Source organism: Molothrus aeneus, chromosome 10 (genome assembly GCF_037042795.1).
Source record: "Molothrus aeneus isolate 106 chromosome 10, BPBGC_Maene_1.0, whole genome shotgun sequence".
In the NCBI taxonomy this organism is placed as follows: Eukaryota; Metazoa; Chordata; class Aves; order Passeriformes; family Icteridae; genus Molothrus; species Molothrus aeneus.
Genome location: NC_089655.1, coordinates 23,017,698 through 23,033,104, shown reverse-complemented (window position 1 = coordinate 23,033,104; position 15,407 = coordinate 23,017,698). Strand labels below are relative to the sequence as shown.

The window sequence follows — 15,407 nt, the reverse complement described above, 5'->3', positions numbered from 1 at the left end:
CCTGGGAGAGGCCCATCACTGTTATCATCAGCTGTTAAACAGAACAGAGCTCCCTAGCCTGTAACCAACAGAAGACATGTTAATGAGTTTAATGGAAGTTACCCAGGTGTCCAGGAGTGCCATGGCTCTTCTAAGGTCACTGGTGGCAGGGCAGGTGTCCCAGCCCCAGGGAATGTGGCACTTGGGAACGGTGTCATCCTGGGGGACTTTGTCATTCCCTCCAAGCAGTGATGACTGGAGAGGCTGCCTGGAACAGAGGCTGGACAGGGTTAAAGGAATAAAGCAGGGATTTATTAAAAGGATAGAGCTTGGGCAGTACAAGAGCCTGGCTGAGGCTCCACCCATGATGGACCCCAAGTCACGAGTTTTCACATTTTATAAGTTTTGGTCCATTCCATGTTGGGTTCATTGTCCAATTCCAGCTCCAGGTTCTGCAGCCCCACCCTCCCAGTTTCTCTCCTCCATCCCCTGCTGTTTGCACTGTTTGGGGCTGAAGCTGCAGCGCTGTCCTTGGTTCTGGGGCTGGAAAAAGGAACTGCTGACACTTTAGATGGAGTTCAGAGTCACACACCATGGCGGTGCGGAATCTGGAAAACATGGAAGTTAAGACTGAAGGCTTCAGCAGGAGCTGTACATTTGGGGAGCAGCAGCTGTGTGGATGGGCCAGCTCGGGCTCTGCTCTCCCTGGACTGCAGGGTTGTGGTTTTGTCTGTTTGGTTTAGCAGGGACCAGTTGTGACCCGATTGCAGATGGCAGCTGGTGCCATCCAGTGTCTCTGTCCTCTGGTGCCCTGAAGATATGCAAATGAGGAAGAAATGCAAGGGACAGCTCCTTTGTATAAAAACCACTATGTTATGCATAATATATAACCACCTTTTCTTCCAGACTGCTGTTGGTTTGTTTTGCTAACGTGCCCTCTTTCTCTCCTGCATCTCCCGCCACCAGGTCAAAAATAAAACTAAGGCAACAAGAAAAAAAAAAGACTGTCAACAAAGAATTATTCTGGGACTTTTGAGAGAAACCAGGATATTTATGGATTTACTCTATTCCCTGTGAGAACAAGTTTCTGAGATGGTAATACACTGTCAAATATTTTTCAAGGTTAACAGTTTAGGGACATAATTATGTTGCAAGTTGTCGGCGAGATTAATTAAGGGTATTTCAGAGATATGGGAGAAAAATTGTTCCAGCAGCTATTAGAGGGTGAGTAATCCCAACTCGAAGAGTAGTTCCCCTCCAGTTCAGTCCTCCTCAGAGAAAATATTCCCATGTTTAAGGCATAATCAGAAGCAGATAAAATGTGCAAGTTTGGGCTGAGAAGAGCAGTGATGGGGAAGCAATTCTAGACACAACCCACACAGTCTCACAGCCAGAGCTGGGATGGCCCCAGAAAGGTTATTTAAAAATAATTTAAAATAAATATTTCCCTGAGCCAGAAAACACCAAAAATCTCCCACAGGCAAAGAAGGTAGAGGTAAGAGCCAGGCTCAGCAGAGCGCTCCTCAACATCAACAACCTCTGGGAGGGCAGTGGGGACCTTATTATCCATCACTGATAGAAAAATTACTGGGCCAGTTAATAAAACGTCAGGGACTGTTTGTGAAACTAATTGCAAGGTCCAGAGAACTGTGAATATGAGAGATCTTAAATAAAAGAGAAAAAAAACATCAGTAACCCAGCACTTTAATCAAAGCACTGCAACCAATACACATATCTACCCATCTATTTATAATCTGATATTATTTTTAATCCCTTTTTTCAAATCCCAGTCACTAATGAGGGATAATGCTGGATTGAGGAGGGCCAAAGAGATTTATTGATACCAACTCAGAGCCGCGGCTGTAAATCAGGACAGTGAAGAAGTATGCCACTGCTGGCTTATGTTCTCTTCCTGCAAAGGACAGGGATGAATGAACAAGTGTCTGAATGAATGACTGAATAGATGAATGAATGAAAGAATGAATGCATCATCAAATAAATACATTAAAATACATTGCCAGCTCGCAGGGCTCGCATAGCGCCAGAGCTCTTCGGGGCCTTTGTACAGACAGAGGCAACGGCGGCCTTGATTTATTATAAATTAAAATCTGCTTTGCCCAATCCCTCCGAGTGTTTAATTTTTACTGAAGGTCAAAAGGTGCTTTGCATTTGGAGCAAATGCATCGCAGAGTGGCTCCTGTTTCCAGTGAGGAGCACCGAGCTCCTGCTGCCCGCCGGGGCTGCCTGTGCTCAGGGAGGGACCCCGGGGTCCCCAGGGCCACCACCACAGGGTGACACAGCAGCACACTCCCTGTGGGAGGACACGTTTGCTGCAGTAATCAGCCTTTTTCTCCTTCCTTGCAGGGCTCAAGGCCCTCTCCTCCTTGCTGACCAGAAGCCCAGCCTGCGTTTCCTGGAATCACGGAATTATGGAATTTTGCATTAGCAAAGACCCACCGAGAAGTCCAACCAGTCCACCCAGCACTGCCAAGGCCACCACTGAACCCTGTCCCCAAATGCCACTTCCACACATCTTTTAAATCCTTCCAGGGATGGTTATTCCACCAATGCTGGGACTGGACGACCCTTTTTCTGAGGAAATTTTTCCCAATATCCAACCCCTCTCCTCTGGTGCAATTTAGGGCCATTTCCATTTGTCCTATCAAAGGGCAGGATTTGTGATGCCTTTCTGAAATTTAATTCCAGGCTTGCCTGCCACACAGCAAGGTGGCATCTTGTCCTGGACAAGGGGTAGGAGGGACAGGTGGAATCCTGACAGGGACCCAGTGACAGTTGTGGCTTTTCCAGCCACAAGTGCCAGGTACACAAAGAACATTCCAAATCTCTCTGCCAGCTCCAGTGTGCAGAAACCATCTCTGGAGCTTCATGGGACAAGTTTTATTCTCTTTGAGAAGACTGGGGTGATCCAAATTTAATTATTTTGGGGTTTTTTTCCTGAAATCCGTGTCTGTTTTGAACTTTGCACTTGTGTTTGATTCCTTTTCCCTCTTCTCTAACGAGGTCCTGGAGGATGAAGCTCTTCTAGCTTGAGATGAAGGTCCTCCAAATGAAAAGTACAGAGCCATGGCTGCCAATTTAATTAGCTCTCATGCATTCACATGCAGATGGAAGGATTTTTGGAAGGAAAGAATCTATTCAAGATGAATAAATTACTTCAGTTTTTAAATAACTAAACCAGCAGTTTTATTCCCCACTGCTAATATTTCTGTCAGTCAGGTCAAGGATAATGAAGCAGAATTCTAGAAAGGGTCACCCAAACCTTGGCTTTTTTTAAAAATTGCAAATGTTCCCATTCATAAAACCTACATCTGCAAGTACAAAATCAACAGTTAAATGTTTGCCTTTTCTGTGTCCGTATTTCTCCAAGGAGAGAAGATTTTTACCCAGATTTCACTTATAACATTCTGCTGAAGTTTTTGAAGGAAGAACAAGTCTTCTAAACTTTGTTCCTGTTATTATTTTTACCTGTGGGTAAATATGTTCTCTGCTGTTAATAGAGTCAGTATTTTCCTTCCATAATAAGAATTTTTTCCATGTGTCTCCATCATGGTTTAGAGTTCCTTTTCTCCCAATTTTTGTAAGTTTATTTTTAACTTCTATTGGGGAAAAAAACCCAAAAAACAAACCATGAAAACTCAACCCTATAAGGGAACATGGGTTATGGAAGAAAAGAAAATGACCAAAGTATTATGGAAGATATTAGAGATCTACAAAGAGCAAAGAGCAATGTAGCAGGACCCAGGTTATCTGTTTTAGGAAACCACTTCCAGCAGATGAAATAGCTGCTAAAAGCAGGTGTTTATTTCAAAAGCTGCAGCAATGTTGCTCTGTCGTGTCACATGAAATCACCCCTGCTGCATCATGCGACGTTACACCGATCGTATGGCGGGGAACCCAGCGGGACTAACAGGATGTGACAGACAACATTTAGCAAAAATATTCACTTATTTGACTCAGATCCTTGCCATCAGCTCGAATCAGGGAGCGTGGTCCCAAATGAGGCTGACAGATGGATGTGAATTCACCGAGGAGCAGCATCCAGTGGAGATCTGAAAGTTTCTCATTCTGTACCTGGTGTTTGTCCTGCTGATGATTTTGCTGTGCCCAGCTCCTCTCTCTCAGCATTTCCTCCCTGCTGTGAGTAGTGAGACGGGTTGGTTGTCATTTATTTTGACATAACTCGTGACTTTCACATGAGGGATTAATCACATACTTGGTTCAGAAGTGCTGTCAACTGACAGCTGATGGAATTGCTGTAAACAGTTTTTATATGAGGTGAATTGTGAACTACATGAGAAGGTGTTTGGACTCTGTATTTATGTTTAGAGAGGGACTGTTTTAGGGAGCAAGAGGTTTATCTCTGAAAACACCTCTATTTTGCAGTGTGACAAAGTCTTTTTGGTGGACTTGAAAATATGGGACTTTGTTATTCCTCTTGCAGGAACTTTTTTATGGTAATATTTCTAAAAAAAATATTTAGGAAATAAATGCATGTTCATGGAGACAAAAAAATCAAATATAAGCCAGGCAGCTGGGGTGCAGAACTTGCCATAGTTGGATTTTTATCAGTATCAGTCCTGACCTGGATGGCAATTTCCAACCCATAGGCCAGGACTTGGGCAGCTGCAGAGCTGTGTGCTTGGGCACAATTTGTCCTGGCAGAAATTAGGATGAGAGATCCTCATTCCAGGAGTTAAAGAGGGTTTCAGGGGTGCTGGTGAAGGTAGTCCAGGAAAATCTGGCTGCTGAAGTGTGAACAAATTTACATTTGTGGACCTGAAGCTTCTCGTCCTTACCAGGAACAAGACAATCAATAGTTTGCAGGATTCTGCAAAGAAACCTATAGATGCCAGAAAAAAAGTTAGTATTGTTTCAGCAGTTCATAGAATCCATGGTCCTTTGTCCTCCCAGCCTTCCAGAGGGAATTTTCAAGACTCTGCTCATTCAGGCATTCGTGGCTCAGTCTCCCCTCAGCAGTTCACCACCTTTGTGCAGATGCGTTTTATGGGGGTGGCAGTAAATGCCAGCAGTAATGCTGGTGATGGAAGGTGCACCTGGGGAATACACGGGCTCATTTCACAGCTGAAATGTCCCCAGACTCCTGTGTGGTGGTCTCAGCACTCTGCCCAAAGGATGCTGAGGGAAAAAAGCTACAGGAGGATCATGGAATATCCTGAGTTGGAGGGGACTCACAAGGATGCTCCAGTCCCACTCCTGGCCCTGCACAGACACCCCAACAATCCCACCCTGGCCATCCCTGCCAGCATGGCCCAAACCCTCCTGGAGCTCTGGCAGCCTCGGGGCTGAGACCATTTGTGGTGGTGTTCACAGGGGTCCCAGGATGAGGGAAGAGATGAGAATCTTGACTCCATGTTTCAGAAGGCTGATTTATTATTTTATGATATATATTATATTAAAAAAAAAGATATATTAATACTATACTAAAAGAGTAGAAGAAAGGAGGCTAGCAAGGATTAGAAAGGAATGGAATGATAATAAAATCTTGTGACTGACCAGAGTGTGAGACACCTGGGCTGTGATTGGCCATTAATTAGAAACAACCACGTGAGGCCAATCCCAGATGCACCTGTTGCATTCCACAGCAGCAGATAACCATTGTTTTTCTTTTCTTCTGAGGCCTCTCAGCTTCTCAGGGGAAAAATCCTGGCAAAGGGATTTTCCAGAAAATATCATGGCTACACTCGTTCCCTGGGGAGCCTGGGCAGAGCCCAGCATCCTCTGAAGAAGAACCTTTCCCTAAACTCCAACCTATGGATAGTGCAACCTACACCCAGTCAAAATGGAAAATTCAACCTGTGCAAAGAAGAAGGAGAAAGGAACAACACTGACCATCTGTTTCCTTTGGTATGTGCCATCTTAGCTGGTACTAGAAGCATGTATTATATTTGAGAAATTAATTCCTCATGGCTCTTGGGAAATTTGGGAAGCAGGGCTGCTTTGCATACCCCCCAGAAGCCCCTGGGTGAGCCCCTGCTGTCGCTGGGTTTCTGCTGATGCTGTTCACTATTCCCAGGAAGCCTCAGGAGCCTCCTGGCCTCCTCAGGGCAGTCTCAGGAGATGTGGGGATGGCTGGGAGGATGCCTCAGCAATCTCAGCTCCTGCTGCATCGGGATCTCTATCTAGCTGCTCAGAGTGACCCCAAGAAAAGTTCTAAAGTCTCTTTTCCCAGCCCGGCACTTGAAGAAGGAGTCAGGGCTCTTCATTGCTCGGTCTCAAGGTTGTTTATTTTATCTTATCTGTAAAAAATTTTCTCCTGCCCTGCTGAGGTTGGCTCAGCAAGACAGTCCAAGGCACTCTGCCTGCCTCCGGGGCGGTGTTATGTCTTTATACTAAAAACTACATGTACAATATTTACCATAACTTTCCAATACCTATCACCTATGTTGGACAGTGAGCTTCTACTCTAAACCAATCTGAAAGTGCCACCATCACAGCAGAAGATGGAGGCCAAGAAGAAGAAGGAGAAAGGCTGGACATGCCCAGTTCCCTCCATCTTGCCTCCTGAACCCCCATTCTAAAAACCCCAAAATCTACTTTTCCATCCCATGATAACTTCACTAATATTCTACTTAAAGTGTCGTGGCTTACTGATCTTCATACAAGGTTGGTAACTTGCTCCACAGGCCATAATCAAACCCACAGGGGCATTCTGGGCTCTGTGCCAGGGTCCCTGAGCCCCCTGGCAGGGCTCTTGGCCATCCTGGACAGCCAGAGGGATGTGCTGGGTTCTGGCGCTGCTGCTGTGTCCATGAGCCGGGGGTGGGCTGGTGGCCCTGCAGGGACACAGCCTGGTGAGATTCCCTGGAATGCAGCGTGGGATGGCAGCGTGGGAGGCTTGCCCAGCAGCCCAGGGGAGCTGGCATGAATAAATCCCTATCCAGAGGGGAAGTACCAGCTCTGGGTGAGACAAACCCAATGCCCCAAGGGCCCACGCCCACCCTGGGGAGCTGCTGAGCATCGAGGAGCCCCCAGCCTGCTGCTGGCTCTGCAGCACTGGCACATCCCTGCTGCTCAGTCCGGAGGTGAGCCTTTACCAGGCACTCCATGAAGTGCCAGAACATGTGAAAAAATGCTGCTCCTTGCTCCTGGTCACAGCAGCCTCTCCAGCAGTTTTTAAGGAAAGGTTTCTGCCCATCTCCCAAGGCATTGTGCCTTTGGAGTCTGCCTGACTTTGGAATTTAGTGTTCCAAGTGTTTTTTAGAAGAAATCCTTTGAGCAAGCATGCAATTCACTTCTTAACCTGATGAAAAATAATAAAAGAGTGATTAAACAATTAATACTGGATGTTGCTTAACAGTTTTAAGATGTTTACTTAATAATTTTCTGACGCTTTCCCCCCTTAATTTAGAAATAAGACAGACATAATTGAGCATGCCATCCTGAAGCTTCAAATTGCACTGTGAAGAGAATTGAAGGAAACACATTTCTTTGATTTGAATATTTTTCTCATTAACAGGACATTCAGAATAAAGCAGAAATATTTGATGCACAGAGCCTGTGGCAGTATCAAGTTAACACTGGCGTGCTCCTGCATTTTACCTCATGTTTACTAATCACTCCAAAAAGAAAGGTCACATCTTTCATCACCAAATGGAAACTTTTTGACAGCAAACAATTGGATTTTCAGCACTCTATTTGAAGTGGGTTTCAGTGTGGAGAGTGAGAGCCCAAGGCAGTGGGATGAGGTAACTGAGCAGAGCTGTGCTCTCAAGGTGTTGGGTACCACAAACTCTCTGTAAGGGCTCTCTCAGCTGTATCAGGGTGTCATGCTGCTCTAAAGCAGGGGTATCTGAGTTGTAGTTGTTTGGAGAAGAGAATAAATAAGGTTTGGGTAGGTGTTGGAATGCAGTTTTGGCTCCCAGAACAATGTCAGGGTTGAGACACTGCTGCTTGTCTGGGCCAGGATGCTGCAGGACAAGTCAGCCTGGAGGGTAGAAGAGTCACAGTTACCTGCAGAGTGTTAAAACACATTCCTCCTCTGAAGAGTCTTTGGTTTTATCTCCTCTGTGCCTCCACCATGGCCTTCTAGCTCTATTCTTCTGATTTTTTTTTAAAGACTTACGTTTTGACAAAGTGGATTTACTTGGCAGCTGGAAAAAAACCATCTTTTTTCCCCAGGTAGGAAATATAGCTTGGTAGTTTCTCAAGCAAAATATTACCCATGTAATTCCTCCTGTTTCTCTCTCCTTCCCATTCCTTCTGCTCCAAGCAGAGGAGCAGCCCTGAAGTCCTTTTGGCTGGGTGAGGGAATTTCTGCCTCCCTGGGAGCAGTGCCCACGCACCCCTGGGTGCAGACAGGAGCTGGCCCAGGGGCTGTGAGTGGATGTGACCAGAACACAGTGCTCAGAGCTCCTCTCGCCCTCCCCTAGGCTCTGCTGTGAGCTACCCTTGAGACAATGAAGTGAAATCAGAGGAGTGACCAGGAAATATCACTGGCTCTGTTCTCCCTTCCCCTCCACTGGCTGCACAGAATCAGTCACCTCCAAGGAGTCTCCCAGGTGGTGACACCATGAGGACTCAGCCTTACCCCTGGCCAGGCTTTACACCTGCCTCCTGCAGAAATCACTGCTATGAAAAGATGCACAGGTTGCCTGCAGGTCTGGCACATATTGCAAGGCATGGCACACACCTAAGTGAGATTCATTTGAGTTCTGGGCATCATTAGCACAATAAAAACTGTGAGTTTTTTTTTTTTTTTTTTTTTTTTTTAGTTCAGACCTACAGGCCATAGCAGAGAAGAGTAATCATAAGACAGAAACGAGTTCCCTAGTTAAAAATTAATTCCCTAGACTAAAAATATAATCAAACGATGTCTACAGTATTTTATGAAGAGCTGGGAGGATAATAAAATTTAAAGCAGTGCAACATTTGCATTTTGTTCATTTCTATCCATATTTTTCCTTAGACTGCCTTTCTGTGTGCTTGTTAATCATATGCACTGCTACAGTCCTGGCATTTTAAGATCACTGTTCACATCAAGATTGAAAGGAAACTAATTACAATCACATTTCAGGGCGGTTGTTCAAAGCTCGTTCGGCTGCGGCTACAGCACGGGAGCCTTGACCTTTATTTGTAAGCATGAAAATAAGGTAAAGATGAAAGATTGGTTTTCCTGCAGCTCATACTCAGGGATCAGGAGGCCCTCCGGAGAGGCAGAGGTGTGAGAAGCCTCTCTCCTCTCCTCTCCTCCTCTCCCAGGCTGGCAGCAGAGGCCAGTAGTGCTATGCAGAAGCTCTGCTCCACTGCGGCGAGAGGTGAACAAAAGCCCCACGGTATTTTTCAGCTGGAAGAACGTGGAGAGAACCAGCAGAGCCGAGGAGTCTTCTTGACCCCCGTGCAGAGCTTTGCAGGGATTTGTTTGCAGTGCCTGGGGCTGCACTCTGTGCTCAGGTGGTCGAGGTGTTGGCACGTGCCAGCTCTGAGCAGTGCCACAGTCTCTCCTGCCACTCATTCCATGGTTTAACAACGCTCACAGCACTCAGGTGGATGCACTGGGGCAGCATAAGGTCCCTCAAACCTTAGGCAGTGCAGGTAATCCTAAAGCAATCCCTGATTTCACTCAATGGGAATGCATTGAGAGTGTGCTGGATAGCAGATTTATCCTGTGGGTTTCACCTCTGTGTCCCTGAATTTTCCAAACTGCTGTTTTAATAAATTTGTTTGTGCTGAGAGCGAGCTGAGGGCTGGTTACACTAACAGGTTTCACCCAGGAGCTGCTGATGGGGGGCTGTCCCCAAATGCTCCTTTCAGGGTCACTGCCCAGTGTTCAAAGCCAAGCCAGGGTGAGTGCTGACCCCAAAGGATCTCCTGAGCTTCCACCCAGCCTGGATTATCACAGCTCACCCTGGAAGGAGTTCATTGAGCAGAAGTTCCCCAGCCCTGGAGGGAAACAATCCCATTCTCCTCCCACAGTGCCTCTGTGTGTGCCCAGCCCCGTGCCCAGGCAATCTCTACTGGAGCCCTGATGTCCAGTGGGGTTTTTGGCAGGATCTGCCCGGTAATTTGTATCTCCTGGTTGGAAAAGCTGTATTTGGGGCACCAAGCAGTGAGAGAAGGGAAACTCATCTCACACCCAGCTCCCAGCCTCCCTCGGCCTGCTGCAGGCACTGGACCACCTGGGCAAGGCTAAGGCCACAGAACTTGCATGCTGCTGGGACCCTGGATGCCACTCAAACCGAGCAGCAAAGAAGAATTTGCAACACTTTTTGTGATGCATTCTCCTTGTCTCTACATTCTTCAAAGCACAAATTTACCCAGACAAATATTTACAGAAACTGAAGGAAAAAATAGACTGGTGCTATAGACACTGCAGCAGTGAACTTCTAATTACAATCCACAAAGTATTTATGAATAAATTTATCTATTATTTGTCTAGTTTGAGCACTGCGTACACTTTGCCTTGTACCATTACATGCTGAAGGAAACAACATGCAGCATGAAAATGAAAACAATTTGACTTAATTATTTACACCATTACCGCCACTTTGAATTAGGCCTTCCATTTCTTCAGGATTTTGTAAAATTTAACTGGCAATTACGCTTGCTTAATTAATTTTATTTATCTACTACTACAATGAGATGAAAACAAAAAACCTACCGGAATGCAAAGTACAAGCTGAGTCCCCTAATTGTAAATGCTGCTTTTAAGGCTTTATGATAAAAATGTAGTATTTTGTAGCATTTCATTCCAAGCGTATCTGGCCATGCTCCAGTACTATTTAAGCATAAACAGGAAAAGCCTTGGAGGACGAGTAATCACACTTAAATGACACAAAGATCATTATAATGATGTTCCAAAAACATGGCAAAATTAGATATTGCAGAACTGTTTTCTTCTCTGAAGTGTTCCACCAGATGGTGAAGAGTGCTGAAACCGTAGATCCGAGAGAGGGGAGGAAAAACATCCCCACACTTCCCTCACTTGTCTCAAGTGGCACCTCACACCTTGGCTCCATCAAACCTCCAAGCTCAAGATGACACCGAGGTGTTTGAGTGCTGAATCACAGCCTGGGAAAGCCCTGCTTTGTTCCATTAAAGTTGTCAACTGCATTTCTTTGGATCCGAGGACGAACGAGCGCGTCAGCAGAAGTGATGGTGGTAATTTGTGAAACTCTTAATGAGATATTTTCAGAGCTCATAAAAGAGGAAGAGCCATGTCTTTGAATTGCTGCACAATGAGTGCGTTTTGATACAGGAAAAGAGTTGGGCTTTTATCAGAAATGGCACTGCATCAGTGGGATGTGTCAGGGAGCATTTAAAGGGGGCTAACAAGGGTTATATAGATGGGGTTTATATCAATGGGGACATGTCTGTGTGTGTTGCTGCTCTCTGAAATGGCCACAAGTGAGGTGAGTCTGCATCTTTATCACTATTGGTCTCGCTTTCCAAGACTTGACAAAGTTACCTTCCACAGGACCTGCTACATCTTCAGATGTCATTAGATTTTTGGGGTTTTTTTGTTATTAGAAATATCTGAGAAATATCTAGAAAAATTGGAATTACTCATTAAAGGAACATCTAATTTTGTTATTTAAATATTGGTCAGGGGGTTCTACTTTTAGGAATATCGGTGAACCTCAAGTACCTGCTGTCCGTCCATCCATCCATCCATCCATCCATCCATCCATCCATCCATCCATCCATCCATCCATCCATCCCCTCCTGAACTTCTGATGTCTTTCAATACATATTGTAGGGAATCCATAAATGAACAAGGTGAAGAATTGGGGTGCTGTGGTTTCTGCTGACCCGTTCCCAGTCCTAGCTCCCTTTGGAAATCCTGACATGTCCTGGGAGACAGCAAAGCCACAGTGGGGACAAGGGCTGTGCTCTGGAGATCTGGGCTGGCGTGCACTGAATGAAGTTGAAGAGGGTGTAAAAGTATTTCTAAACCTTCCACCTTCCTGAAACGTTTGGTGTAAATGTATTTCCGAGCCTTCCATCCTCCTGAAATATTCGGTTTCTTCACATTTCCTCAGGAACACACATGACAAATCCAGATCCACAGGAAAACTCGTCCTTTTTTGCTAAAAGATCCTGAAATGGAAGGTGACTTCATTCCCGACTGGCAGTCATTCTAATTCCATGCTGAGCAAGGGAACAGCCTCTTATTCACTGTGTTACAAATATTTTTGAACTGAATGTTCACAGGGTCGGAAGAATGGCCCACATGCTGCATTTGCTGCACTTCCATTATTCAGAGTTAGCAATAAAAATCATGCAAAATTCTCCCCCCTTTCCACCTCCCCCCGTTCAATGGACATTTGGAAATGGGGCTTGCAAACAAGAGAGGGTGAGCACAATATCAGCAATCCTGCTTATCCCTTTGCATCCAGCTCATCTGCTGAAGTGAGAAGCCTGTGCATGGCTGGTTTTCAATGGCCTGTGTTAAATGAAGGGCTGATTTCACCCCCCTGCCTCGAGGACAGAGGACCATTTGCTGAGCAGCCACTGTAGGTGACATTAAATGTCATCCCAACCGTCCCTCTCAGGTGGCATTGGATGGAAAGTATCCCATAATCTTAAAAATTAACTCTGAACCAGTGGGAGCTGGCATTGATGCCACATCGCTCCCAAGCTTAATAACTTGGGAGAACGAGCTCCCAGGGACATGTGCCTCAGTTTTCCCTCTGCAAAATAGCAACACAAGGATTTTGGGAAAGCATTATTGTATTTTCACTCGACACGGATTGTTCTCTTTTTGGAATGGCTCTTCTAGCAATGCCAAGTCTTTCCAAAAACTTGATTTACCAAAAAAACCCACTTTACAATAATTAGTAACCTCTCTGTCTTGAGGAAGGCAAAGGTTTTATTCTGCTGTCTGAGCTTAATTATGTTTTCAGAGCAGTGTCATGGAGGCTCAGATGAAATTCTTGCTTTGTGTGCAAGAAAGTCACACCACATTTGCATTTGTTTGACAGAAGCCCTGATCTCATCCAATATGGAGTGCACGAATTTGGCAACGCTCCCATTGGACATCTATTTTATATTCTGCCTAAATTCCAGGCAAAATATCATTCCTTGCACTTAAATGCTGATACCTTTGAGGGAGGGAATAAAGCCTGGTCTGTCCAAATGAAATCCCCTGTGGGGCTGTGCATCAGAGCTCTGTCTTCACCAGCCAGCAGAGGCTGCTCTGACGTTAATGATTCATTATTAAATCATTCATTATTTTCAGTGATAAAGCACATGGAGGAAATCAAACCCAAATATTGAAATGATGAAATGATCTATGAGCCAGAATGCCATGGAATGTGCTGTGTGGGAGTGGGTTGGGAAGCAGCAGCCCCTAATCCAAGGAGCTGGACAACCTGCTGCCCACTGGATTTTCCAGCTCTGGGATGTGGCCAGGTGGGCTCCAGGAAGAGCAGAGAACATCCTGCTTCTGGTGAGATGGTAAGAACTGGGATTACTCTTCTAGCATATAAATTCTGTCACTCTGGCCCTTAAAACCCAGGGTTTATTCAACAAGGAGAGCTATGGATTTTAACTGGATACTTGAAATAAACCGATTGTCTGCCCTTACTTAGCAAACAGGATTTTTTTCTTTCCCAGTTATTAATTTCCTTAAATGTAAAGTGACATCTAAAATGAAAACAGTTTATTGCTTGCCAGGAGCAAAGCCAGCCTAATTTAAGAAATCCAGAATTAAAGCTTTTGAAGCATATCGGGGCATGTTTATAAAACAATTATCATTGCAAACGTTCTCTCTGCTCAATGCAGCCTCTTCAGGCCACCTCCAAAGCCTGAAATTTCATCACCAGTCGTCCCCACCCCGAGATGTTTCATCAATTGCAGAAAATCAGGTCATCCTTTGATTGTAGCTTCCCTCTGCTGACCCAGGCGTTGAATCCCAAACCGAACCCACCTGGAACGTATTCGATGCTGAAAAAAAATTAACTCAGTGTTTAAAATTAAGTAGTAGGCTCATTATTAATAACTGACAGCAGACAAAGGAGTGCAGTGACCTCTCCAACAGAGCATTTAAATCTTTGCACAACATGCTCTGCTTGTGCTAGGCTGGTTTCACAAACAACAGCTGTGGAGTTCGTTAACATATGAATCCCCTTGAGGTAATTTGGAGGAGCCAAATGTGCTAAACTAAACACCTCATTAAAACAGTACTTTAAAAAACAAAACAAACCAAAAGACCCAACCCCAACCAAACCCCGAACTAATTTCACATTCCACGTCCACATGTGGAGATTGTATTATGTGGAATTCATTCAGCTCCGTGGCTGGAAATAGCGGGGGTTAAAATCGGTAATATGAGTTTTCCTCTGCTAAGATGCACTTGAGACTAAAGTGCCTTTGAAGTATGCCTGTCACAAAGAAGCAATTAACTGAGGACAGTGATGTTTTCTTTTCCTCCCTGTTGCTGAACACAGGACACAAGTTTGTACTCAAATATGCAGGACCTCATTTCCCTTGGGTCTGGGGAGAGAATGGACATTACCAAAGGGACTCTCACTTGGATGGAGCAAGGCAGAATCACACCGAGTGCTCCTGGGGTCACTGCATCCCCCAGGAAGGCCTTGCAAGAGATTTATAGAGAAATCCTCCATAAAAACACTGCTGCAAGTCCAGGTGACCACACACAAGAGGTGCAGTCCAACGAGAGTGGGAGAAACACGTCCTGCCCTTGTTCCTGCAGGCTCCACAGGGCTCAAGTGCCCTGATCAAAATTTGCACCAAGAGCAGCTTCTTTCAGTCCTCCTTTATTTCTCCATGATGCTACTGGGATAATTCTGCTGGTAAAAAGGTGCGCAAGCTCCTTGGAGCTGCTCCTCCTGGAAAACAGCATCTCCTGCCCAGGTAACGCTGCTCAGTGAAGCACTGGAGCTTGAATTTCTCCTGAATTCAAGGCTGTCCAAAAAACACACAGAAATCCAGGCCTCTCCTCGGAAAATCACCTTTTCTTCTCTGTCTCCAGTTGAATTTGTTGGTGACTGGAAGGAGGGATGTGATGGGCATGTGTTTCATGGTCTGCAGGGAATTTTACAATATTAAAAACAATAAAAAGATTGATCTCCAAAACTGCCTCCCCCCAAAACAAAGTAAATGAGTCACCCCTCCTTTTTACCACTGGTTTTCTATCTACATCAAGATACTTTTTAAGAGATGTTCCTAGAATTTATTACTTCCTAAATGGGAGTGCAAGTTTTCTTTTAAAAATGTAGATGTATTTTAAGATTTTGATAATGATCTAAAAGGCAAATAACTGGATTTTTTTGGGGTACTAGAGTCTTATGAAGCAACAGCCCATTTTCCTTCAGGAAATTGTGGTTTAAGGTTCTCCTGAATGACCTCCAATTATAAGATGCTATGGAGCTCTTTGGTTTTTTTTTGTTTTTTCCTCAAAAAAAATCTTATTTTAATGCTCCATC

At 45.0% G+C, this 15,407-nt stretch overlaps 1 long non-coding RNA gene across 1 annotated transcript; it reads left to right on the top strand.

The window, feature by feature from the left end:
- Positions 1 to 2,351: 2,351 nt before the first annotated feature.
- LOC136560635 (uncharacterized) lies at positions 2,352 to 15,062 on the top strand. Its single transcript, XR_010784184.1, has 4 exons — positions 2,352 to 4,137; positions 5,638 to 5,865; positions 13,199 to 13,416; positions 14,409 to 15,062. It is a non-coding gene; the product is annotated as an uncharacterized lncRNA (long non-coding RNA).
- The last annotated feature ends 345 nt before the right edge of the window (positions 15,063 to 15,407 follow it).